We start from the raw sequence: 26,574 nt of genomic DNA, 5'->3' as shown, positions 1-26,574 counted from the left end.
TGGTGAGGCCCTGGACTCGCAGACTTTTGGCCTTCCAGCGAGGGATGAAGAAGCTGCTGAAGATGCCATCCCTGCTGTGCTCAGATCACAGATGTCTTTCTGTGGTCCCCTAACCACACGCCTACTCCAGGCAGGATTTCCAAGCAGAGGCTAAATAGGAAATGAGCCTAACGCTGCTTTCATTAACAGCACTGAGAACTTGGCTACCGACATCAGCAAGACGGGAGATAAGCCTCAGCTCTTGAAAAATGCAACCCTTTCTTCATATTTAATGTCTACCCAGTCTTTCAAGTTTAAGCAAATACTTCTCAGCCACCTAGGAGGTACCAGTTAAGTGAAATCACGTTTTGAAGCATCTTCAACCCTCCTTCTCACATTGGTAATTCAAACGGATGGCGAACACAGGTTAACAAAGCTGGAGCCAGGAGCTGGGGTAGGGGCAGTGACCAGAGCGCCCAGCAGACATCACTGCAGGCTCAGGGAGATGTGGGCAGCTTCTTTGGTGGCCAGAGGGCCCGCATCAAACGTCTGAAGCAAGAGGATGAAAACTGGAGATCAGCCACTGAAGCCTGGAAGCTTGATCCCACTGAAACAGCTGGATTTTTGGAGCCCTTGGGTTCACACCAGGGATTTGGTATGTAGCACATTCATTGGAGCCTTTCAGCAATCCCCACACCACCCTCTCAAAAAATAAATGAAAAAATACGTAAAAATTAAAGGCAAGGACAAGGACAATAAATGAGTGAAAAATGGGAGCAGGTTTTCCTTTAATGTCAAAATCCCCCTTCCAAACCCTACCAAATCATAAACAACATGACTTTTTCTCTCTCTCTTTTTTTTTTTTTTTTTTCCTACTTGGCCCTAACACAAGTCCTAAGAAGAGTGCAGAAGATGAAAGGCAACCCTGCCACCGTTGACCAGACCCTGCAGTAGAAGAGACAGCAGCCCTACACCAACCCAACGAGTAGCAAGGGCATGAACAGAAGAGGTGGTTGCTCCTGAAACCTGCACAAGGGGACGCAGCTTCTGCCCACAAATTGGGCAAATCACACTGCAAACACCAGCTGCGTAAATCCCACTGTCAGCTGGCTGAGGGTGGTCACTGCGGGGCAGCAGCTGCTCTGCACATCTCAATCAGCAGAGCCCTTCCCACCCTCGGCACTCCCATGCCGTGCAGAAAGCATAGCTCATCCTTTCCACGCGGGCTTTTGGTGGTGCTTAGCACCACGCTGGCAGAGCAGCTCACAAATATTCATTTCTTCCCGCAGCCCCCACGAGATGCAGCAGTATTATCTCCGCTCTGCAGAGGGCTGGCACCTTAAGCACAGCAAGATTAATACAGCTGCTTTCAAGAGTGTCGGCGAAGCAGGGGGCTGTTTCTCGGGGCTGTTAACACTTTCAGAGGATGGCGTTTAATGTTTGCTGCTGAGACTGACTGAGCATGTGGAAATGCCATTTTCGGAGGCTTGTGATCTGGAGAACTGGGACTGATGATTTTTTTTTAGAGAGGCAGTGAAGGTTAGTGCACTCGGTGAGTTCCACAAGCAGCTTTTGGATGTTCCATGGTTGTTTCTTGGTTGAAGATCATTGATTACTGTTACGCTGGTGCTAGCAGGTGGGTTTTGCCCTGGCATTTTTCTTACACACAGAAGGCCAGGCACCACTCCTGGCTCTGCTCATTTTTCCACCCAAAACTGCAGCCCAAATATGCTCTACGCAGCCACATCTGTGTGTCAGATGGACCCCCAGAACCACCAGAAAGTTATTCTTCTTTGGCTTGCACCCAGCTCTCAGGGCAACTCAACAGCACCATTGCCACAGGACCTGGTTTGCCTCCTTCATCAGGCACAATAACTGAAAAATGTTGGAAGGGAGGAATTCTTCAAGCCAGGAACCATTTAGGGGCTTTAGTGCAGGAAGCACTAAACCCAGATGCCTGAAGAGCTGCTGGGAAATGGAAGCTTTGGAAAGGGATGGTCTCAGGGGTGCTGTGCATCACACCCTCCCCATCCTTCCCCTCAAAGCAAACAACAGGAGCCTCCATCCCTCCAGAAATTGCTTCCCATTGCCTGAATTTACTGTGTTAATCAGGGAAACTGGATGAATGCACCCAGCCCCAGTGTGGGGATGCTTCCTCCAGCCCCCCCAGAAAGCTGGGCATGGCCCAGCGTTCCCCATCCACATTTCCTAGAAGCCAGAGGAGGCTTTATCCTATAACCAAGCGTAATTTCTGGCTGTCTTTATTGTCATGAAGCAGATGGTGCTCGGCAGGGCAACAAGGACCTTTTTCCTCCTCCTTGCTTGATTTGGAGCCCTTCTCCGTTAACCTCTGGTTTCTAGGAAACAATATCTCTTGTGGATGGGCACCTGCGAAAGTCAATTTAAAACCATCACTGACGTGGCAGGCTGCTTCTTAGAAAGAAAAAGACTTTGCTGAGAAGATGAAATTGGCTTTGCTGCTGCTTTCCAGGAATCTGCTTTTAAACACACAAGGCTTCAGTGTCACACGCACAGCAATTCAAACTAGAAATTGCTTCCTTGAGCCAGCCAGGAGGGGAAAGATTGGCCTGCAGTTGTAGGGTGGGCTGAAGGGAAGGTTAATACTGTTTTGGGAGCCTTGTGTGTTTTGTTTGTTTGGTTTGGTTTATTTTCTTTTGCTTTGATTTGTTTTGCTACTACTATTTGCTTTGGAGTTCATGAAATAGGAGATACAGAAAAGCTCCCTTGCCAGTGCTCAACATCCCCCTGCCTGGGAAGCTGCAAAGCAAAGAGACAGGACAAATTATTATTTTTATATACTAAGTGACATCAAGAGACTGCCTCATCTGTAGCTGTTCACCAACAACAATGGCTTGCACTGAGATTAGATAATCCTGTCCAGGAGTACAAAGCTGCAGTCCCTCCATCCATGAATGAACATTCCTTTAACCAGTGAATTATCTCCTGGTTGGGGAAAACAATCAAAGAAAGAAAAACAGAAAATATCGTTTGAAAAAAAGGACAGAACGGAAAATTGCACACAGGATCAGCTAGCTGATAGACTGCGTGGGGTAAATGATTTACAGGGGCTGAACCGGTTCCAAATTAGTCCTCCTTAGCAGAACTCTGAGATCTTAAATATTCATCTGAAGTGCCAGCCCCTAAAATTGCCAGTTCTTGATCTTTAACCACATCAAGAGACATCCCTGTGTCTGCAGGTGTGCTGAAATGGGGCTTACAAAGAGTGGCACCTGATGTCTGTTGGCGCCTGGGGCAGTGGGCACAGGGAGGGTCACCAGGACACGCAGCCCCTGGTGTCCTCTGCTTGAGAAGATCCCAAGAACCAGCTGAGCCACCCAGCAGTGCAGCACGTGCCGAGCCACCCAGGTCCCATCAGTGCTTGTCTCCTGGGAACACCAGGCCAGGACTGGCTGCAGCATCCTCCTGGTCACAGCAGGAGCGGCACCAAGACTGAGAACCAGAAACGAGCCCAGTTCTCCATGGCAACGAGGAGGAATTGGGTCAGCTGGAGGAGGCGAGCGTGCCCAGGAGCTTTAAAAGCAGACACCCAGCCAGAAAGGCAGAGCCAGCCCCAGGGGCAGGGCTGGGAGCAAGGGACACGGCCAGGGTTTCTTTGTGTCAGCATGGGGACTCTTGGTGGCTCTCTGGTGGCACAGAGCTGTGGGTCACCAGATGCCGCTGTGCCACGTGTGTGCACCTGAAGCCAGCGCCTTGTGCTCTTTGCTTTGCAACTTCTGTGCAGTTTTAACAACCGAAGTAAGCATTTTACAGCAAATTAAGCAATTATACTTTGAAAGCTATGCAAAAATTACCTGTGAGATTCCCGCAAGGCCTGCCAGAGCCAGGAACTCACCAGCACCGCAGGGAGGTGTCAGCACTTTGGGGAGATTCAGTGCTTTAGATGACACTTGGGCTCTGATGTCTCTGGGCTCTGATGTGACCCAAAATGTGTCAGTCACTTGTTGCATCTTTGCCCTTCAACTGTCATTAAAAGGCCTCGGTTCTGCTCCCAGCTGTCTCAGCATGTGACCTGGAGCTGAATAACTCCTCTTGAGCAGTACCTTTGTCTGTAAAATGTGTTTCTTAATGCAGCTCTACCTGGTAATGAGTTACACACAGCACCTCAAAAACCAAGGGGAAATGCTGTTGGTGACAGAGTTACAGTGCTATTTGAGCTCGGCAGCACACAGTGACTGCACAGATGCTATTTAGGGGTGATTAAAGGCGTGGGAGCCCTTTGCTGAGCATCCCTGTTGAGTGGGGCATGCCAGAGGCCTCTTGCATCTTTGTGGGGAATACCTATATCCTGAGGAGCTCGAGGTGGGACCCTCTTTCTGGACTGTGGTTCAGTGAAGACGAGGTAAGCAGAGCTTCCCATGCACGCAGTCCCATGGGAGATGGGATCCGCTTCCCCACATGCCTCCTGCACAGCCCTGCTTGCAGGTCTGCAGCTCCCAAACCCATCCTGTACAGGCTGTGCTCAGCACGGGTCTTGCCTTAACTCCTTAAAATGGGAGCCCCTTATGTCTACCCTGTCCTTTCTTCCTGATTCACAGCCAGTTAAATGGGAGCTGCTGCTCCAAGAAAGGCTTTCAGCAACAAAAGACTTCTAGACAAGGATATTCAGCTGTTCAAGCTGACTATGCTGCAGGGTTGAGCACAGCTCAGAGCAGACTGAGCTGGAGGACCCAAGCCTTTTCAGCTGGGGTTTCACCATCTCCTGGATGCCTGCCCTCCCAAACCAGGTGGGAGAGGAGGGTTTTGTGGGCATCCTGGCCTGAAATCCCCCTTCTCAACCAGAGCTTTGCCATGGCACACCACCTATGATGTTGGGTTGCATTGCGTTTGACCCCAAGAGATGCCCAGTCAAGCCATGGACCAGAGCAATCAGAAACAAAGGTAGTGAAGGAATTTGTAATTAAATTGCCATTAGATAGGTAACAGATTGTCTGACAGCTGACAGTGAGTGAAAATGCTCTACTCTGTCATGTTTTATCAGCATGAAAACCATTTGCAAGTGCTCTAATTACATTCCTAATTGCCAATGTGATTAGGGACCTGCAGCTGTTCATTAAACGTGTGTCACCCTCAGCCAGCAATCTGTAGGAGAGAATATTTAATTAATCAAATAGTGCATTGGATGAAAGCAGGAGATGGACAAACCTGGAAGGTGAGTGAGAAGTGGAGGAGCCTTGCACCAAAAGGAGCTAGTGGGTAGTGGGGTCATCATCTTCCAGCTCTTGGCACCATGTCATACAACCTCTGTCAGAAGCTCAATAAACACCATGACAAAAAAGTCGCCTTTCTGTCTATATTACTCCCTCTGGAGCATTCCTGTCCTGATGAGCAGAAACTAACTTCTAATTCCAGCCAAATGTTTATCTTCCAGCATCTTATTCTCTTTACCTACAGGTCGGTGCTCTCCTTCTTGCTTCTGCTTCAGAGACAGCCTTGGCTCCCTCCTTGCTCTTCCCCCAGTGCATCAATAGGCAGTGACCGGAGCTTGCCCAGCCCACACTTGAAGGAGAATGAAGGAACCCTGATGCCCACCAGGTGCCCTCTCTGCTCAGCTCCTTGCCCATGGCCCTTCATCTCTCTGCAAGTCTTCCACCCCCAGTTCTTTCTCAAGCATGCTGACAGCTCGGATGGGGCTCCTCTTCTGCTGTTATGGGCAGAAGGGTTGGTGGCCCTTCAGAGGTCTACCGTGCCATGCTTCCCCTTGGCTAACACCAATTAAACACTCGGGATTGCAGTCCTAGACTGGCCCGACTTCAAGAGCAACCATGGGGCAGAAAAATCCAATCTCAAAATCTCTCAATCTGGCAGCTGGAAGAAGAAGGGTTTGGAAGAGATCACCCACAGCCCCAGCTGGTAAGGCACTCGAGAGACCAAGCTGACTGCAAGCCCCTGAAAGTCGGCCAGGAGCAGCCAGTCCCGTGGGCTAGGCTGGGCTCTGTGCACTCTTGCAAACCTGTGAAGTCTCCTCCATGGCCTCAGGAGGAAACAACACTTCTGAACACACTGGCAGAGGGGTGAGACCATCCAAAGTGACTTGGCCCAGGCAGACTGATTTATTCCTGCAATCCTTCTCCAGGCAGGGAGCAGAAGTCTTCTGGAGAAGGTTCGTCTGCCTCTAATTTTGCCGGTGGCAGAGAGGTGTGTGATATAACTACACAGACAGGCGCTCGCTGTGCCTCGTTGCTGCTGCCGGCAGGAGCTGCCCTGGGGACGAGGCAGTGGAGGATGTCACGGGGATTCGTCTGCAGAAACTGCAAGCGTGAATGGAGCCCTCGGCGTGGCACAAGGAAGCTTTTCCCTGCCTTGCTGGGCTGCTGTTACTACACGAAAAATAACAGCAGTGGGGAACCTTCAGACCATGAAACGTGGCCGTAGACGCGGTGGTGGGGCTCCTTATCCACAGCGTCGTGAGCCAGCTGCTGATACAATGACACCAACAGAGCTTCTGCTGTGTAGACATGCCCTGGATAAGCAGAAGGCAGTAAAACAAGTCAGAAACAAAACAGAAAGGAGCGATGAACAGGTCATTGTTCTTTCAGCTTACCTCCTGACTTAGGACGCTTCTTCCCAGGGTGTCTCCGTGCCTTGGCATCGCTGGTGCGAGGGGTTGAGCAGCTCCATCCGCACCATCACTGCATCCTCCCTGCAAGGGACACTTTCTGCTGGCTCCCCAAAAGGCAGGAGGGGAGCGTGGGCTCCTCCAAGTACAGGCAAGAGCACTGGGGGGACCACAAAGGAAAATGTCCTTTCTTATTTTACCTAGGGTTTCCATCCCAGAGCATTTCTTTTCCCTTCCCATTTCAGGCAGCTCTTGAGAACGTGGCTGAGAGGCCAGGGCTCAGAGGAGGACCCCGTTTTAAAGGCATCTCTTTGCTTAGCACCCCACTACATCCAGCTGCCTCTGCTCCCCTGAGCAGCAGGACGGAGAGAGGGAAAGGCACCAGAGTGCATCCAGATCAGCTCATTTCTTCAGATTTAACATGGCCTGGTGCTCTTGCCTTAAAATATTCTGGATCACAACAGGGAGAGTCTTAGGAGGCTTCACCTTAATCCCTGTTTAATTTCCACTTAAGAAAATGTCACTGTGGGTGTTTAATAAGAATTAATTCCTTTTTTTTTTTTTTAATAGTTACTTTCAATTAAACAGCCCCAGTGTTTCCTGGCTCTCCAAACCACCCCGAAGCGCTCTGTATCCTGCTTCCCATTCACTAACCCCAGCTCTGCTCGGCGTCACAGCTCCAGTTTCTGCGGCAGAGCTCTCACAGTGCTGCACAGGTCACCCCAGTGCCTGACAGATGCAGGGGAGCCGGGGCTCCTGTCCAGGCCCTGCCGTGCCAGTGGTTTATTTGGGCTGACACCAGGCCCTGTCCCAGCGCGGGGCTCATTTCAGCCACAGCAGCCAAGCTGGGTGCGAAGGTCGTGGAGCTGCCTGTAATCATCTCTGAAGACGGCACGGTCTGTCTGTGAAATTGTCACTGCACCATGAGCTGTTGGCTTAGGGGGTATAATTCAGGATGTGGCTACTTCTCCATATTTGGGAAAAAACAGACGATGTCCTCACTTTGCGCTTAAAGGGCAGAATCAACTCTGTTTGTTTTACAGTCCCACTGGTCCCAGTGTCCTCCAGCTTTAGAGGCTGCTTCCAGAAAGGGTCCCCAGCACCTGCTGGGCAACCTCATCTGGGGCAGAGGGAGCCCGGAGCCCGGAGGCTGGGCAGGGAGGGAGGTGTAACCACAAGGAGGAGAGGAAATGGAGGATGCCCCAGCAGCTCTGCGTCCCCTGGCCGTGCTGGGGACTCCTCACACGTGCTTCTGCAGGGCCCAGCTGATCACACAGTGCTGGGCATCTGCAGCACAAGGCAGCGCAGCCTTGTCACTGTGCCTTTCCCATCCACCAGTCTCGTTAGCATGGAGCTTTTGCCTCACAGGACAACTCAGTCCATGGTAAGAAAGCCTTTGGTGAAGCTTGCTGTTCCTAGATATCCTCTCTGCCCAGCGCTGCAGTTCTGCTGCAGAGCCAATTATTCCTCCTTTCATCATGGTGCATTGTCTTTTTATTTCCCTACGAGCAGCGCTTTGCCCTTGTCATTACTGCATTTTCTCTTATCGATTTCAGTCCATTTTTTCAGCACGTGGAGATTACCAAATACCAGACCCGCTCCTCCCACTGCAATCCCTCAGCACCTCCCCACCGTTGTCCTCTGCCCTCCCCTGACCATTTGGCCAAGCCCTGTCCCACTCCAAGCCGCATTCTGGGGTGAAAGCACCAATTGTGACTGCTGGTCCCTGCCCCAGCTTCAGCAGCTGCAGCACCACCACCCTGCAGCCACCACTACCCACAGCAAGCCCCCAAGGGCTACTGGCCTCCAGGCTACTGCTGGCCTACAGCAGTCTTCCCAAGGGTGGACCAACATTTGCCCACTTCCCAAGGCTTTCTCTAGCAACACCCAGCAGACCCTGCCCTGAGCTGGAGGCTGAAGTGGAGATGCCCAAAAGTCCCTTGAGAGATCATCTATTCCAATCCCCCAGCCACGCGAACAGAGGAGATGAGGAGGCTGCAGGAGCGGCTCCCAGGATGTGGCTGGCTCCCCGTTTTCTCCAGGCTAGCAGCAGCGGGGTGATTAGCAGGCTGAGTGGCAGCAGCAGCGTGTTCCGCTGGCAGGAGGGGAAGATAAGACAGCAGCCCCATCACAACGAAACACATTTTTATAACCGCTGGTGAAAATTGATCCAATAAGTCTCTCTCCTGTAGCCTCAGCTGACAACGTCACCTCCTGTAACAAAGACCTCTTTCATCTGCCGGCTGCCCGGGCACTGAGTATGCTCTCCCATTAATGAATCATCAGCCTGTCAGGGAAGTTTGACTACTCTGATTTCCGAAAGTGATGGACGTGGCAGAGCTCTGCACACTCAGCACCCTTCCTCTCCATTCCCCCATGCCGGGGGGATGTGGGTGCTGAAATGTGCATCTCTGTTGCTGGGGGAATTTGCAACCTTGACTGCTGAAGAATAATGCACAAAGTTGACTCTTCTGGTTACCTTTTAGATCTCCTTCTTCCCCATTGTTTCATGGGGAGAAACTTCCATCAGACTGCAGGGCACAAGGGTGGGCAGGAAGCCCTCTCCAGTGGCAGAGCAGTGTCTTTAAGATGTGTTTTCCCAGGGGCCCAGCAGCCTCTTGGACTCCTACCAAGTCCCCCCAGGGCCTGGCTGGTAGCCGTAAGCTTCCCAGAGGTTTCCTTCCGAGCCTCTCATCCTTGGCACTTGGCATGCCGTGGCCTCCCAGCATGGGCTGTGGGCAGCGTGGAGGCACTGAGACAGAAAAACACAAGCAGGGTGGGCTCTCTGCAGGTCTCACCCAGCTTCCAGGTCACAGCAGCGCTGACTCCAGAGCTGAGGGCCTTATCCACAAGAGTTGTTATCCTTCCTCACCCCTTGGCACACTCGTGTCCCGCCAGCAGGACGTGTTGCTGGCCCACACTTGCGAGATGCCCACAGCCAAGAGGCAAGGTAGTGGCAGAACCCAGAGGGGGTGAGGAATCTGCTGAGCTTTAGCCCAGCGCCAGGTCTGATATGCCACGAGTTTGTCTCCCAGGCAGTGGATTACACCTGAGCACTGGCTTTTATCTTTCTGAGGATCTGGCAGAAATTGCCTGCAGAACCTACGTGACCCAACCAAAAAGCTCCTGCCCTGCAGGGCAGCAGATGCAGGGAGAAGCGGCGCTTGGTGTTTATTTCTTCAGCTCACGGTGATGTTTCCTAGGAACTCCTGCCTTTGCTCTGTGATCCTGTACTCCTGAACCTGAGATCCCAACCTCCTCTTTGCTGCACTCCCTGGATTTTTCCTGCCAGATCTGTGTCTCTGTGAATCTCACCCTCATCACAGCCTGCTGGCCCAGCCTCGTGGCATGCTGTCAGCACTGTGGAGGTGCAGAGCTGAGCCAGCCACCCAGCTGCTCCATCCCAGCAGTGGCACAAGATGGAAACATCTGGGCTGGGATTCCTCTGCCCCATCTTGGATGTCTTCTTTGTGAGGAGCTCAGCTGGACTTGGACACCTCACTGCCCTTGTGCTCCATTCTCTCCCCACCAAGCTTGACCGAAGCTTGCGCACCACTGCCAGGGTGTAGGGCAAGAAAAGGAAAATGGCTCTGTAGGTGCTCAGAGCTCACCTGACCTCATTTCTCCTAGGGATCATCTCCTCTCCAGCAGCTCTCTTCTCTCCTCCCTGCAGCTGGGGTGTCCCGCTCCCCGTGGCTGCCTTGTCCTGGCCGCCACGTGCCTCCTTCCACTGCATCTCGCTCTAAATATTCCTTCTCCTTGCATCTTCAGCACTAAGCCGTGCAGAACTTTGTCACGCTCCAAATGAAGGGCGAAGCATAAAAATAAGTTGTGTGTTATTTACGCTCCTCTGAACTGTGTGTGAATGGGAGTGTTGCAATTTTAAATGCCTTTAAAATCAGTGAAAGATTTAGATTTCTCTTGGTGACATTTGCAAGTTGATGTTGCTAAACACTGGAGTACAGCTCATTTGCAGCCACTAACAAGCACATCATAGGAGTCTGAAGCATTAAGAGTGTTGCTAATCTCCCATTATTTATAATGCTTGGTCTCTGGATATCACCAAGCCAGGAGCTGTTAGCCTGCAGCTGGAGCATGCATCTCCCTTGAACCGAGCAGCAGATCCACAGCCAGCCTCGTTTGCTGCACACATGTTGTGGGAAGCAGCGCTCGTCCCCAGACCCTCCAGCACCGATAGCTCAGGGTGTAAATCCTTCTGGTGAGTGGGGAGGGTGCAAGGTGGGCTGGTGTGTCGACACGTGCTGGGGAGGAGAGGAGATTTCTCCTTTAGACGAGGGGCTGGGGGCTCTTCAGGTCTGGTTCCTCGCGTGGCAGAAGCAGGGCAGCTCCACCAAGTCCACCCCCTGCTCTTTCCTGCCTGCCAAAACCCAGCTTCTAGTAACGAGGGTTTCACCACCCCAGCCCCTGCCAAGGCTGGCTGGAGTCAGACAATGACTTCATCACAACTGGGTGAACGTGAAAAGCAGCCTTAAAGCTCCGCTTTGCTTCAGTTCCAGTCTTCTGCGGGGTTGGGACCCAATTAGGGCTCAGTGCCGTGGACATCTGACCACCGGCAGCCAAACCAAAATGACTGTCTTCTTTCACATTAGAGTGACTGAAGAGCTGTGAAGCCGTGATTACTTCCTCTAATTAATGGCCAGAGTTTAAGCAGGGCTAGGTTTTACCCAGCAATTCAAAAATGAGAGACTCCACAACCACCCTGAGCACATGAGAGAGTCATTCCCCCATAAAAAGCTTTAAATGAAGATCTTTGAGCTCCTACTTACACGGGAGGCAATGAATTACTTGCTGTGTTTAAGACAGACACATTATTTATTGAACTTGGAGAATTAAGCCTTTCTAGTCTATTGGAGATGAACCCAAGCAGACGTGATTTAGGAGCCAGGCGCTACTGGCAGCGTTTAGCATGGCACGCAGCAAGGCTGGCGGCTGTGCCACTGCCTGGGTAATTTACAACTCTTTGTTGCCGGGGCGTAATACATTATTAATCAGTCATATTTTAGGAGATCCAAATTTATATTGGCTTTAATTAGGCTGGTCTCTTTTTAATCTCCAAGTGTGCACAGGGCTAATGGCAAAAGGGAATGTAACGCAGAGGGGTGTATTCTGGGACCCCATTATCTTCGCCTTTCTCAGATTGATCTGAAGGTCTGCAGGTTGCCATTAAGATTCATATCCATGATGACAACGCCATGCACCATCCCTCGTACCTCCCGAGTCATCAGCGAGATCTCTTTGGAACTACTTTGAAAAGGTAAAACCGAGGCTATTAGAGAAAAGACCTTGAACTGAATACGTCGGAGGCAGAAGCGGCGCGTTTGGTATGCAGCATGGATGCAGAAGCGTGAACATCCCCGTGCAGCAAAATGAATACTGAAGGGGAATGAGGCACTTGGAATAAGCGATCAGCCATCATTTCCATCACACGGGGGAGGAGGAGTGCCAGGTTCACCCTCACCCACAGTGGTGCTGGCACGGACGGGTGTGCAGAGACCGGCGTTTGGGGGAGAGCAGAGACCTGCATGCAGAGCTGAGAGCACCCAGAGATGTGGCTCCTTGCAGAGCAGCAGCCTTCTTAGATGGCTTCTTACCTCGCTGGTCTGCTCTGGCAGGCCTGCAAGACCTCCTCTCTTCTCACATTAACTTTGTCTTTGGCACCAGTAAGGCATGCCCCTCGATGAGCACCGGCACTTCTAAATGCCAGCTCCAGAAGCTGTTTCTTCTGCCATGAAATAGGACCAAATGCCCCCTTTCTCAGACAAGGATAACCATAGCTGGTCCCTGTAGTTTACTGCTGACCCACACTGTGGCACAGGGAGCTACTCTGCCCAATAAAATAAAATAAAATAAAATAGGAGAAAGAAAACAAAAAAAAGAATTTTTTTTCAACAAGTTCCTGATGTGCTTCAGAGCCAAGTCCTCCTAAAATATTTGAGGCAAAGGCAGAGGGTGGGAACAAGCAACACAGAGCAGGAGACCCCCTGAGAAAGCCTGTGGGAGCCCCAGGGACAGTGAGAGGGGCTTGCAGGAGGGGTGAGAAAAGGGTGCTCGAAGGCAGAGAGAGTTCAGAGTGCATCTGAGACACGTACAGCAGGTGGCTGAGAATCTAAATGAAATTATGCAGAAGAAAACAGATGATGGTAAAATAGTTCAGCAGAGCATCAGGATGGTAAATCCAGCAGGGCTGTACAAGTTGGAGGCAGTCGGGAAGCTTCCATATTGCGTTATTATCTCCTTCCCCATTTAAAAACCCAATATGAGGTTTAAGCAGCATGCCATGCTGGCTTCCTGGGAAGAAATGCACTTTAAATAGATGCAAACCATCAGTGTTGCTCGCATTAAGAAAAGCTGGCTCCATTTCTCAGTCATCATAAAATGCAAGACTTACATCCCCCCAAACACATTCCTCATTCCTGTTCCCCCCACGGCACAAACCAGGACCAGCAAATGCGCGGGGTGAGCAGGAGAAGCCCCTGCTGAGCCCCGGGGGCTCGGGCTGCTCCATCAACAGCAGCCTCACTGAAGTGCTCCAGGAAAGCCAGAGCTTGCCCATGAATGATTCATCACCCCGCCTGACTCGGGAGGTCAGCTTGGGTGATGATAAAAGTCTGTTGAGATTAATGACTTTAAGAATTAGCTGGGAAGGAGACAACATCCCCGCTCAGATTGCTCAGCCCTGCGCTGTACAACACCTCCCTGACGCTGGTAATTGCAAATGTGCCATGTGTTCACACCGCCGCTGTGTAACCCCTTATTTTGGATGCATTTGCTTTGCACAAAGATTTTGTCTGTACCTGTAATACATCAATACTAGCACAGGTGCTTTCTAGCACTGCCAGCCTTAGGGCACTTCAGTATCTTAAGCCAGGCACCTTCTGCACTCCCCAGGCTGCTGACAAGTGGAGAGAGCTGTATCCTGAGCCCATGAACACCTTCAAAAAAAATAGAAAGCAAAAGCCTTGTTATAAAACCAGATGAAAAGAAAAAAAAAAAAAAAAAAAAAAAAAAAAAAAAAAAAAGAAAAAAAAACTTGAATCAGTGTTCTCTTTCTCTCTTTTTTTTCCTCTCTGTATGGACATATGTATATATACAGAGAGAGAGAGAACTTCAAACAATTTTGCTGTGATTTCAGCTGATCTCCTAACCCATTTCCAAGCACTTTTTCAAATGAAAAGACACTGCGACTCCTCCTCCTCCGAACACCAAGCCGCAGATTTTGTATCAGCCGTTTCAAACCATTTATCCACTCAGCAGCTTTTCAGCCGGAGGACTCAACGAAGCCGCACATGCTTCACCAGGCACCTGTAATTTTAAATTAAAAGAAAGGGGGAAAGCTTCATCCCCCTCCTGAGAGCAGCAACCCCTGCAGCACCTCCCACCTGCAGCAATGGGGGCTCCACGTCCAAGCTGTCCCAGCCCAAAAGCTTTCCCCTGCTGCAGTTCACCACCCAGCCAAGCCTCTCAGCCAAACATTTGTTTTAATAGAAGGTTATTACTCGGGTGATTATTTCATCCTTTAAAAAAAAAAAAAAAAGTGTTTTTTTTATTTACTTCCAGGAGAGGCAGCGTGGGAGCTTGTGTTGTGTGAGGGCTTGTCTTGGGAACAGCTGTCCCCTCTGCTGCACGCTCCCCACAAATGCAATGAATAAAAATGGCACAGAGAGAGTGAACAAATCAGGGAACTATTATTGGGTGATTTCGTTACACTAGCAAGCATGACTTGGACGGATTTTAAACCACTCCGGCTTCTTCCAATGACATTGCACTGGGGCATTGTATTTAAACCAAAAAAGCACAGATCAGGAAGCTCTGTCTCTGCCCAGGAAAAAATAGGAGACATTTTTTCCATATGAGCCATAGCTGTAACTTTCTGTCTTAAAATAGCCAGATACTCACAGAGCTCTGGGAGCACTCAGATAATATTTGCAGCTTTTATGGCAAGGGGTTTTGTCTAGGGCTAATTTTCTTTCTCGTATTCCTGTGCTTGTGACCACCTCAGCTGCCTTATGCAGCAGTGGCCATAGCTTGCATGTGTCCCTGGGCTTGCAAATACGAAGAGCACACAGTGCACTGCATGCTGAAGTTGGGTCTGCAGCGAGCACAGTGCTCGGAGGCTCCTGGAGCTAAGGGTTGCCTCTGGTCAGGGTGCTGGCACTTTGGGCACATGTGCTGAGCTCCAGGGTCTGTTTCTCTGCTGGATGCCAGATGGGAGCTCTGGTCGAAGGCGGTGTGGGGCTGGAGTGGAAGGGAAAGCATCAACGGGTCAGGCCTGAGGGGTGCCAAGGCCACCCGGGAGGAGTCAGCATCCCCACCACCATTTGTGCCAGCTGGCATCAGACGAGCAGAGCCCTTCCTTCCCCTTCAAACCACAGCAAGTGGCACACCAAAAAGCTCAGGTGGGTCCCTCTCTGCCCTCGCTCTGTCCCCAGAGTGTGCATTTCCCACACCTGGCCAGTCCCACGGCACCTTGGCTCCCGATCCCCCGAGGAAACACCAGGAGGAAGGCTGCCCATCACAGAGGGTGCCTGGCAGGAGCAGCAGAGGAGGGCTGCAACGCCCTGCCAGGGCAAGGGGAGCTCAGCCCGAGCGAGCCCAGCCTGGCAGCGCAGTAATTAGACGGCGGCTGTGTTGAGTAATGGCTCCATTACTGATCTATTATGGAAAATGATGGAATAATATTGAGCCGAGAGAAAAGCAGCCACCGCAACACCGAAGGGTGCAAAGTAGTTCAAAATTATCTGATACAAATACTCCAGAGGCCCTAACAGGTGGAGTCTGGAAGGAGATAAGCTGGGGAGAGCCTTTCTGAAATGTTTCCAAGCAGGCAGCAGAGTCCTTCAGAAAGCAAAAGCTGTTGCCCATGCCACGAGGACAGCCGTGGAAAAATGCTGCGCGTGGTATGGGTGGCCCCATCTCAGCGGGGACGTCCCTGGGTGAAAAGTGGCTCCAAGCAGAGCAGCGATGAAGATAGATGTCCAGACACACTGCCGTGGAGAGATGCTGAAAGGACTGATTATTTCCTTTGGAGGGGAGACAAATGGTCTGGAGGAGAGCTTGTGAGCTGAAGCCTTGTCTGGGAAAAAAAAAAAAAAAAAAGACAAAAAAAAGGACAAAAAGCTGCTAACCACAAGAAGTCCCAAAGCGTCCAGGCATCCAGGGTGCTGGTGCCAGCAGTAAGGTGGCTCCAGACACACTGCTGGAGGCTGGGTCAAGTCCTGCACGGCCAAAACGAGGTCAGGTTTGCCTGCATGTCCTGGTGCCGATGGCATCCAGCCCTGTGCTGAGTCCTCCTGGGCAGCCTGGCAGAGCCCTGCTGGTCTGCTGGGCCACGCAGCAGACCCCTGGGGATCTGCTCAGGAACAGGCTGTGTATTTTTGCTGGTTTAGGCAAGAAGGTTAAGGGGAAGCAGAGAGGGAGCAGTCTCACCACGGAGGGCTTTGCGTCCTTCTCAGGCCAGTTGCCCCACAGGCGATTCTCCCAGCTGAACCAGTTCAGCCTCTGCTGTCAAACGCCTGGGCTGTGTGATCTCCAGTCTGCAAGCTCAGTTTAGTCTCTGAAGTAGCTGGGCCTCGATGGGATCTTGGCATTGGGCTTTAAGGTGGCAACATGATCTCAAAGCTGCATGTAACTTCAATTTTGGCCTTGCTCTGAGCAGACTTCACTATGTCCCATCCCTCTGTGACCACTGAGTGACTCCACCACATGCCTGGGGCGGGTGGTCCCAGCCTGAGGAGTCCTTCTTGCTGAGACAGGTTACCTACCCATCCAGAAGGGAATGGCTTCCAAGATGAGGTATTTGGATTTTTTTTATTATTATTATTATTTTTAACAGCAACACATCAGTATTACTCCTAGATGAAGCATACGGTTTGTGTCCAGACCCTCATGCTAAATGAGCTGCATTTTCCCTGTTTAGTTTTTACTGTTCAGTTTGCAATTTTATAGCACCAATTTGAAATTAAGCAAAATAAGAGATAATGAATGGTGTTTGTTTTTTATTTTTTAATCAGCAGGAAAGAAAAAAACAAAATAAAAAACAACAAGCTGCCCACCTTGGTGGATAGCCATTTCACCACTCTTTTGTCAATGGCAGAATCCTCTGGCCAGTTCTGAGTTGTGTCCAGAAATGCCTTTAGCAAATTCATGTAGACTCCTGTCTGAAGACCTGGAATCTCAGATCAAGCCCCTAGACAAGCGTGCTGGTTGTGATGGGGATGTTTCCCTGCCTGGCTGTTGCCTCAGCCCCACTGGTGTGGCAGGACAGAGGCAACCACAGGGGCTGGGGAAAGACCCAACAGGGGGCTCGTGCCCAAGCACTGGGCTTTTGCACAGCGCCCCGTAGAAATGCCCCCTCCGGCTTCCCAGATGATGACCAGTTGCTTTTCGGGCACAGGCAAACCTCTCCATGGCCAGTGCACACTGTGCTGTTTCCCAAGGATGGTTTCCAAAGAGAAACAGCTGCTGCCAGCAAGGGGTGACCTGGATGCGTTCATCTGCGCATGGTCCCCACGGGTCTGCAGCAAGGGTGACAGCTGGGTTTTGCTTTACAAAAGCAGAAAGAGCAGGAACATATTGCAGCTGTTGCTGCTGTGTTTGAAATGCCCATGGCATGGTCTTAGGGGCTGCTTACCCCAAAACAGTGGCTGTTCAGGAGAAAGGCAGCAATAGAGATCCCCTGCCTCCACAAAGGAGCTCCGGTGAGCTCCTCTTTTGGGCCACTCGGTGGGCACAGACAGGCAATCAGACACTGGGTTAATTCAGATGAGGATCCCAATTTGTCAAGTGTCATCTGCTTTGAGTCAAAGCAGGGCAGCCCAGGAACTGACGGTCAGTGCTGCTGGAGGTGCAGTGGAAGTCCAGGGGGAGGTGGGAGAGACCCAGAGGTGTGGTGGGTTGTCCAGGGAGCACGGGCAATTCAAGAAAAGAGAGTGGCTCTCACACGGTCCCAGTGAGCCACAAACCTGCTGGGATGAGGGCTGGAGAAAGGCCTGCAGTGGTCTATCCGCCCTAAGATGGGACCCTACCAAGATCCTCCATTCGGTTCGTGGAGAAGGGAGCACTTGAGAGGCCATGGAAACATAGCACAAACATAAATAGGGCATATTAAATACACAAAGGAGGGAAAGTTGCTAATTACCCACAAACAACAAGCTATAACCACGTAGCTCACTTAATTAGAAGATAAATTAATCACAACATAGAAGGCGCGCTTTAATTATCACCAGACACTGCGCTGAGCGATAATGAGCATCACCAGAGCCGGCAAGCACTGGCTGGTGCCTGTGATCACTCCACGCTCCTTCCAGCACGTTCACACACCCTCCAAGCAAGGGACAGGTCTGCTGAAAGCAGCTGCTGGCCTGAGGACAGCGTAAGGCCCCTCATTTCTGGAAGCGAGGCACGGATGCATGCAGCCCCACGGAGGGGATGTAGGTACCCAAGGGTCTGTTCCTGTTCTCCGCCTTGTTTGTGCCTGCTAGGCCCATCCAAAAATGCATCTCTGCTGATGGCTCTGCAAGCTCCCCCAGGTCCAGACTGTCTCCTTCTTGTCTCAGCTGAAGTCTTGGCCTTTTTCCTGGTTCTCCCCCAAGTTTCACTTCACTGCAGCCATGTGGTGACCCTACCACGAGCAGCCCTCAGCCCCTGTGAACATCCTATCCTCCCAGCTGTCCATCTCTCACCTAAGTGTCATCTCCTACCTACACAACCATGTAGTCCTCACACCCAGCACCTCTCCAGACCCAGTGGACCCTCTTTTCCTCCCATGTCTGAGCTACAGCTTGTGCTAGCCTTCCACATGGCTGAGACTTGCCTGCTCACAGCATGCCTTTGGCCCAAGGTTCTCTGTTCTTATCCATGCTGATCATTTCCATCCGTGATCATTTTCCATATCCACGATCACTTTCCTAAGCATTGCTCTCCAGGTCACCATCAACACCTCCTCCATCAGACTTGTTTTCGTCTCCAGGGCCTGACGCTCTCTTATCTCCCACTGATACATCACTACCACACCCCCTTCCTCTGCCATCATTGTCCCCTCAGGTTATAACATCTCAGGAGTCTTTGCAGCAGCCTCTTTCCTCAGGACCTGGTGCCACAGCTGGTTCCCTGCATGGAGCAGCACTGGGAGAAGCCTGGGAGCCTCATCTGCGAACATTCCCAGCGTCAGGGAGCACCAGCTGCCACCAACACGCCACCGTGAGGGTGTTTCTTCTCTTTTCATTTGCCAAAATCCACTGGGGAGCAGGCAGAGCCTTAGTTAAGCGGCAGGGCTGTGACACTTCTGCCTGTGCTGGGCAGAGGTTAATTAGATAATTACTCACATGTTGCCAGTTTGTCAGGCATGAACGTGGCAATTGCCGACTGGGAAAGCCTCGTTTCCCTGATAACTCCATTTCAGCTGCATTGCCTGGTAGGTTTTTACCAACACACATGCACACAGGCCTGCAAACAGATGACGGCCTTCCACAAGCCAGAATTATCACTGTTTTAATTTGGGGGTAACGTTTTGCAACGTGTCAGCTTAGCTATACGATGCTATGATGCAGCTAGGGCCATGCACATGCCCTTGCAGCGATGCTTGCTCGTGGTGGTGTGCAGACAGGATTATCACTTTGGTGCAATCTATGAGATCTCTCTGCAAGTGCATGCGTCAGCACATTAACGCCTTATGTTTCAGAGCGTGCCATGTGCTGTATTTACCAGCAGGGTAAAGCCTTACCACCATCTCCCAGGTCAACAGCAATGTCTTATCACACTTCTCCTAGAACAAGTACATCCGTGATATGTAGCAAGGCAGTGCCGTGCAAAATCACCCAGAATAATACGCTCAGCAGGTTATGCCATGATGGATTGTCTCAGAGTTAGCCCAGAAGGGCAAGGCATGCAAATGATACTGTTAATGTAGTGCTTGTGTTGGGATTGCCAAGTGGCAAATTGCACTGGGAGTCAGGGAGCTGGTGCCAGCGGGCAGCGTGCTCTCCTTACAGCCTGACAGCAGCACTGGGGAATCCAGTGCTGTTCCTGCACCTCCTGGTCTCCCATCCCTCCTCCTGCAAGGTGCGGGGATTATTTGTCATTCGGCATGGTCGATTCTCTTCTGCTGCATCCCTCACAACCAGTGGTGATGAGCAGAGTGAGAGATGCTAAAAATACCCACATTATGTAACGGCACTGCAGAAGTGGCCTCATTCCCCGCAGCCAGCTCAGCCCCGGTGAAGACACCCAAAGCCACCCCCGCCCTGGGAAGCTCGTCTGTTACAGCTCATTAGCAAAAAGTTTAGACTGTGCAGTCTGAAAGGAGCAGTCGCGCTTGATGACGTTCAGAAACCAGCAAGTTGCTGAGGACAGGGCGGGTCTGGGGCACGTTTTGGGTGCTGAGCTGCTGGCTCTGCAGCTGCGGTGCTGGCAACTCGCACACGCCGAACGCCGAGCACAGCGTATGGAGGCTGTGCCTGGGTTAGGGAAACTGGGAACAATTGGCCAATTCATTCCAGCTCCCAGTGACCTCCCCTCACCCTTTTGCCTTTGCATGGATTCAGAGCAGAAATGATTTAGATGGCTGTGTTTCAGGACCTCTATTAGCTAGCTCTGACCTAGGCTCCATAATGCTAGAGAAAGCCACAGCGTGCTTGGCATGGAAACAGAGGCGATACTCTAAATAGTGTGGTCTCCAGAAAGGTTTTGAAGGAAGTTCACAGGGAGCTAGACTCTCCAGAATACTCAAATTCTCATCAGACCCACTCCTGGGGCCAAGGAACCAACAGTGATGACAACAAAATGTGAACCCAAAGGACATCAAGTGGTTGATTTTTCACCTCCCTGTGGTCCTGGCAGCAAAAGTTATGCATAAGGAAGAATAATGTTGTCTGGGGACTTGATGGATGCTTGCCGGCCATGACCCACAGCATGTTTATACTGCATCAATCTGCAATATAAACATGATGCGTTTATATTTTTATTATATTTATATGTGTTTATAATCAAGTCTGCAATTTCTGCTGGTCCCCAGCAGAACTCAAGTAGTTGCTTCCTTCCACATGATGCTTCAGATGTCTTTTGGGCCCGGGTCAAATCTAAGAGAAAAGCTGGAGCACAGTGTGCTGGGGCTCTTTGTTTTAAGTCTCCTGGATGCCTTGGCACACAGTCAAGTTAAGCTGATCAGCAAAGTGATTCCAAGAAGAAATTTCCTCTGGAGCCACCTGGAAGGGCTTGTGCTCACCCAAGACCCTGGCATAGCCCTCATTCCTCCTGTGCTCTTTCTGTGGCACATCACAGACGTGACATTTGGTCTCTGCTGAACGATCAGGGCTCATTAAAAGGTGGGTGGGGATTTTTGTTTGTTTGTTTGTTTGTTTGTTTTGTTCATTTATGCAGTGCTTTGGTGCACAGAAATGAGATTTCGAGGAGTTTTCTGGCTTGGATAGTTCTTGTGAATGCCTTCGAGAGCTGGCACTGGCCTTTACAAACCGATACCTGCCTCCACCCATGGCGCACACTGCAGGCTGTAGCTCCGAAATGGAGCAGAGAAGCCCAGGACAGAGCTAGCAGCTGCCTGTTCAGCTTGGAAACTGCTGATTTTCAGACTGGCGGGGCAGGCAGAAGGAAGAGCAACCAGGTTTGGAGATCTGTGATGGCCAATGCTGTGCTGGGTACAGCACAAAGCCCTCCCGCGGCCACGCCGGGAGAGGTTCACTGAGACCACACAGCAGCCTCATGGGAGAGGGAACTCAGCAAGGAGTGAAAGCCACAATATTTAATGCCAAGAGAATCAGGGTGCTTCACATTCAGATGTGGAGAATCTCTAAGTGTCCAAGCTAGCAGTGGAGCTTTCAGGGGGAAGTTCCCAGCAGCTGGGCAGAGGTGGACTTTCTGCTCAGCTCCCAGCACTCACAAAGCGTGCAGGAACCTAATGAACCCGGATGGAATTAGTTAAAAAAATTAGCAGGGCAGGGGACAGATGGTGTGACTGGCTGAGCACAGCTGGGTAACAACATCTAGTGCTGTCTCTTCCATTTGAACAGCAATATGAAAAGTCAGCATAAGGAATCCGCTGTGGCCACAAGGACATCAGGGAAGCAGCGTCCTTGGGGCATATAGGCATCTAGGGTCCAAAAACTTTTAAGAGCCTTGCTGAACTTCCTGGCCTATTTGACAAGTGGTATTTGTCCTGTAATCAGGCTGTCAGACTGACCCTGGGGAGCGCTGCGTGTAACCTGGGGTTCTGGCAGAACCCAGGAGCTGGGATGCAGGCACAAGCTCCAGGTCTGAGCAGCACAGGCAGGAGACTTTGCACAACCATGGCTCCTGTCTCCTGGGGCAGGACGTGTTCTCAGTTCAGAGGAGGCTGCTGAAGCCCCAAACCCACGTACCCTGCATCTGCGCTCCCCCTAGTCCACCAGCACCATGAGCTGTGGGTCCTCTGCAGCACTGCAGTGGCATCCAGGAGCGTGCTAATGCTCACGGGGGATTCTCACAGCTCTAGTGTTGGCCATGGAGATGTGTTTTCTCCCTGGAGATTTTGCTGAGGACCAAGTGGCAATTATTCCTCTTCTGAACAAGAATAACAACCTCAATTATGGACTAACTCCAGCTCACTTGCGCCTTTGTGTGTTGGGTGTCTTGCCTGACAGTCTGGGCAGATGGGGCAATCCACTGCCTTGTTTCAGGACCTTATTTCTCTATAGGCTGGCAGGACAATCTGTACTAAGAGAGCAGACACTACGTGACCTGAAAGCACAACCAGCCTGCAGGGCAGAATATTCATGCTTGAACTGCATCCCCTTATAAAACAAGGAGCAAATATAGGTATTAAACCTGACTTCACAGAACAAAGCCTAAGCTGAACACTGAGTACATCTGGCATCCCCAGGATGAAAAACGTGACTACAAAATACTGTTCAGCACTGTGTGTTAGATCCACTCTCAAAATGTGTCTCTTTGACATCACTACTGTGTTGTGTGTCAAGTCTTGAATGAACCAGCATCCTAAATTAAATTCAGTGGGTTTCCAGAGGCTACCTGACTTCAACAGAAATACAGGGTACCAAAATACAGGTGTTCTGTGTGATTGCAGAAGCCTCAGGATACATTTCCAAGGGATCTATAGGTGATGCAAAGGCAGCTGGGACACTTCAGGTCACATCAAACAATATTCAAACTGTGTGTTCAGGTACCTAGTTCCCTCCCTGTGTATCTGAAGTGGGCAATGGGCTCTGCAGGGATCATCTTTCTAAGATGCGCATTTCCAGGCATCGTTGCATGGTCAAGGCAAACTTTAATATATTGAGATATGACTGGGAACATACCACCTCCACAGCATTTTCCATGAAGCTTTGCACGTTCCCCAATTACCCCATCATGACTCAAACTGTGTGCTTTGTTAACCTTTCAAAGATGGGATTCATGCAGGCGTGCACAAGCCAGCACACTGCTGCACAGAGTGGTGCTCTCACTGCACATCAGCCACAGCTTTCAACATGCCACATCTGAGGTATCTGTGAAGCTGCGAGTAGGTACAAAAATTTCGAAGTCAAATTGAAAGACTCTCCCCAGGAGACTAGCTAAAGTTCTGTGCATTATTTATTATCATTGTTATTAAGGAATATGGATAAGCACATACAGTCGTTTGAAATTAAACACCAGAAGATGGTACCTGCGTGGCAGAGGACATAGCAGCAAATCCAACGACAGCAGCAAGTCAGTGGCTGTTGGAGCACTGCTCTCCTCCATGTCACTGTGGGTTCCATGGACAAGGTGGGAAAGGACAGAAGTGGAGACCTAAGGACCACAGCAAAGGGGCAGCCCCCTGAGCCAGGCTGGCTCCAGCGTTGTGCCACCATGCCACCTTCTAATTCACAGAGGTGTCACACAAGGAAGAGGTTTTGCCCTCCTGCTCCCCATCTCTCGTGCAGAGGCTGTGCTGTCAGGAGACCGAATCATCTCATCAGCTGGCACCCAGCCCCAGCACGGTGAGTGTCCCCGGGACACATTTTGCAGAAATGACCACTTTTTAAAGTGATTTGTGCTGCGTGCTAATGAGCTTTCCCTCTTCCCTCGAGCCTTGGAGATGAGCAGCTCACTCAGCCAGTAGGCAGAAGACCGGATGGCTGCAGCTCCCACGGAGAGGACACAATTATTATTGAAAACCCTGACAGCACGGGCAGCACATGCAGCAGCCGGTGACAGCTAGCCTCTCACAAATTTCTTGACACATCCATTTCCAGCATTTCCCCTCTTTGCTACAAGAGGGTCTCGCATCCTCCGCAGTGAGACCCAGCTGACCCCCTCTCCCCACGTCCTTTGACAGCATGCACGCACCAGAGCTCTCCAAAGCACTTATTTTTTGCTCTGGCATTAAACCAAGAAAACAAATAAAACATATCCTGGATTTCTCCAAAAATGTCGCAATTTTCTTATTGAGCTGAAACGGGGTTTTTGTTTGTTTAATTTCATTTAGAGAAAATTTATTTTTTATTTTACTCTGAAAGAAATAAAATATAAACCACCTTTCAGAACATTAATATGAAAAGAAAAGTGGGACTCTTTTCTTTAAAAAGTCTCAAAATCAAACATTTCAGCTTTTCCGTAAACAGTTTCGCTTCTAAATTTACCTTGGATATTTGAATAATTTTACTCAATCTGCAACACCGTTTTTCAAGGAATAAGTCATTTTCTAGCAGCATGTCACCCAGCTCCTTTTATGAGCAAGAGAATTCAGTCTTTGCCAGGGCCTGTGCAAACAGTTCCTGCCCTCATAAAATTACAGTCAAAATCAATTATGGTTGCAACCTGTTCAGCCCTTCCCATAGTTTTATTTTCTGTCTGACAGGGTAAAATCCTACTCATGCAGTATTTTGCAATAATTTTCTCTCTAAAAACCATTTGCCACTGACATTGAGATACCCGATTTCCAGATCCATTTTCCTCCCACCAGCTTTTCTCCTTTCATTTCTTTCTTCTTTATTTTTTTTTTCTTGGCTACTATGCAATTTTTTTGTGCTGGAAAAAAAAAATAAAAATAAAAAAGAAATCTCTTTAACCACTTTGCCTTCTTCCAAATATTTTCTAACTCCTGAGCATTGTTGACAGCAGCCTTTCCCTCTCTGCTCTCACTGCTGGCCCCGGGATGAAGGAATGCCAGTGGGTTTCTGTCCATCCTCCAGGATTTCTCCTTTGGGCCAGCTCCTTTTGAGCCATTTCGGCTGCACTTGGCCATCCACAGCTTCTGACTCTCGGAGATATTTACGCACACCATGGGGAGCGACTCTGCTCCCTTTATTTGCTCCATAAAGAGCTCCCATCCGCACTCACAACTTTTCCATAAAACCCTGCCCACTTTATTTCCAGCCCCTTCATGAACCTGCTCAACCCCTCGCTGCAGAGGGTGCATCCCTGTCCCTGCCAGCACCATCCGATGCATCCTCGCTCTCCCCAACCCAGCTGGCTGCTTGCACAGGGAAGGGACCCCAGCAGATGGAGACCCCAAGTGTGTTAGGATCCCCTCGACTATTTTTTCCTGCTCGCCTAGACATGAAATTTCGCTGGGGGAGCTCACTCCTAAGCCAAATCTTTTTTTAGGTCAGTGATGCTAATGACGGCACTTTTATTTCCAAGCCTTTTTGCTAGGCGCAGGCACTTTCCCTTTTCTCTCCAGCCATTTTTAAGGAAGTTAATGAGTAGCAGAAGCCCTTGCTGGTTGGTTTTGTTTTTTCTTTTCTTTTTTTTTTTTTTTTACTATCATGTATAATAAATGTGCTTTTGATTAAATTTTTACATGTTGCTTAATGCATCAAACAGGCATATGATATTCCGCTGGCAACACAACACAAACCCCTCCTCAGTGCAACATTCATTTCCCAAACTGTTTCTGAAGCAAGTGTCACTTCCACATTAAGAAAAGACGATTGTGACAGTTTCCTGGGGGATGCTAAGACAACATCTGCTGTAAGGTTTTCAATCAACATGCCTTAATTTTCACAACTCCAGTGCAAACATATTTATAGTAAATAACCCATCTCGGATGGAGTGAAACCAGGTAACCTTTTCAATCTGTGCAAACATACATTTGTTTCTGGCAGAAACTTGGATGCTATTCGTTCTTAGCACTGCATAACTAAGTAAAACTGAGGATCTGCTTGAACCAGCTTCATCCAAACTCAAGTCTCATTCAAGTGCATCTCAGTGTTGGCCAGGAGACAGAGTTCTGGGGAGCGTGGGCATCTTTCCAAGAGGCCACACACATTCTGTGGAGCCCCCGGTGTACTCGTGGCCACCAGCCTGAGGCAGAGGGACCCCTCTCTGCTCAGCCTGGGCTTGGGGACACAAAAACGTCCTGTGCCCTTGTACCAGGCTCACCCACTCCTGGGCCATCCCGTGGCTTCTTCTTCAGCAGTTGCTGCCTCCTTGCCACAATCTCCCCGAGGAACAGGGGATGCCAGGGATGAAGATAGGTCCCCGCAGGCTCCTGCTGCCTGTGGAAGTCAAGGGGCAGAGGAGGTGTTGCCGTAAGCCCATGGGGTCGCAGGATGCTTTTGGCTGTGAGTCCCTACCACAAAGGTCAGAGCCCAGCACCAATTCTCACCCCTATGCAGCCTCCCCAGAAGCCAACCGAAGAAGACACCAGCCTGGGCAACCAGCCTCACCACCAGGCCAGTGCTCACAGCTCCTTCCAAGTCCCCAAAAAATGAGTTGCGGGAGCGTGTGGGTACTGTTGCTCTGGTGAACATGCCTGAGCATGGCAATTACAAGGCATCAGGTGAAGAGAATCAGGAAGAAATGCAATATTTTTTAAGAGGGTATCAGCTGTTTCTTGAGGTATCCAGATTTCAAGGATTTTCTCCTCCTCTGTGCAAGATAGTGCAAGTCTTCTGGTTGTGACTGCCAGAGGCATTGCTTGGTCTCTGTAAGCAGCTGGTGAGTGCAGTTGAGGCTCCTTGAGAGTAAAAAAAAACTGTGGGACTGTTACAGCAAACCTG

At 50.3% G+C, this 26,574-nt stretch overlaps 1 protein-coding gene and 2 long non-coding RNA genes across 3 annotated transcripts in view; 1 reads left to right on the top strand and 2 right to left on the bottom strand.

Moving 5' to 3' along the window:
• Nucleotides 1–26,574, top strand: part of PIN4 (peptidylprolyl cis/trans isomerase, NIMA-interacting 4) — a 76,076-nt gene that overhangs the window by 6,967 nt on the left and 42,535 nt on the right. The gene's annotated exons all lie outside the window — the stretch shown is intronic.
• LOC311444072 lies at nt 4,902–8,750 on the bottom strand. The gene is made up of 2 exons (XR_014697638.1): nt 6,563–8,750; nt 4,902–6,481 (listed from the first exon to the last, which is right to left on the bottom strand). It is a non-coding gene; the product is annotated as an uncharacterized lncRNA (long non-coding RNA).
• LOC311444237 lies at nt 25,279–26,516 on the bottom strand. The gene is made up of 2 exons (XR_014697766.1): nt 26,181–26,516; nt 25,279–26,070 (listed from the first exon to the last, which is right to left on the bottom strand). It is a non-coding gene; the product is annotated as an uncharacterized lncRNA (long non-coding RNA).

The sequence above is a fragment of the Aythya ferina genome (assembly GCF_964211825.1).
Source record: "Aythya ferina genome assembly, chromosome: 13".
In the NCBI taxonomy this organism is placed as follows: Eukaryota; Metazoa; Chordata; class Aves; order Anseriformes; family Anatidae; genus Aythya; species Aythya ferina.
Note: the sequence above shows the minus strand (reverse complement) of the source record. Positions and strands in the feature narration are given on the sequence as shown.